This window comes from Penaeus monodon, chromosome 19, assembly GCF_015228065.2.
Source record: "Penaeus monodon isolate SGIC_2016 chromosome 19, NSTDA_Pmon_1, whole genome shotgun sequence".
NCBI lineage: Eukaryota > Metazoa > Arthropoda > Malacostraca > Decapoda > Penaeidae > Penaeus > Penaeus monodon.
This window is the reverse complement of record NC_051404.1, coordinates 2989027-2989711: the sequence shown is the minus strand read 5'-3', so window position 1 is coordinate 2989711 and position 685 is coordinate 2989027.

The following is a 685-nucleotide window of genomic DNA, read 5'->3' as shown; positions in this document are numbered from 1 at the left end:
ACCCCATCTCACAACGAGATGACTCTGAATCTGAGGCGGAACTGTATATATCCCGTACACTGTATACTATTATCGGTAAATGAAATACCAGTCCCTGCATGACGGCGATAACCTACCTCAGGGCCGCAGTGAGCCACAACTCAGAGGATGAAGACAATCCGGAACAAACAAATCCAATTTACGGGACATATTTTGAGAGCGAGAGAACTAGAAAGTGACTCCTTGGAAAGAAAAGACACGAACGAAGGACAAAGACTGAAGTCCACGACCTGCATTAAGGAAGACCCAGAATAATGACACCAACATCGACCTAGTAACTCTGACAATCAACAGAGGGGGCTGATATGCACTTAGGATCAGCGAGGCTTCCAGGCTTTGGTTTGATAGACATTCAATCACCACCTACCAACTATTAAAATCTTGCAATATCACTTGATGGTGCAACATCCCCTGGGCTCCATCCTTTCGTAGAAACGGGTACGCAAGATTACTCAAAATACCTTACGGGTGACTTCGGTTAAATGGCCATCGGAATTACATATCTCAACAAAATTACAAAACGTGTACATTGGGCAGATACTCAGGATTCCGTGAACCGTCTCTCGTCGCGCAGAAACTACATTGGCGACACAACTCACCGTGTAATGCTGGCTGCAAGCTGTTCGTGTTCTATGCCGTTATTGTT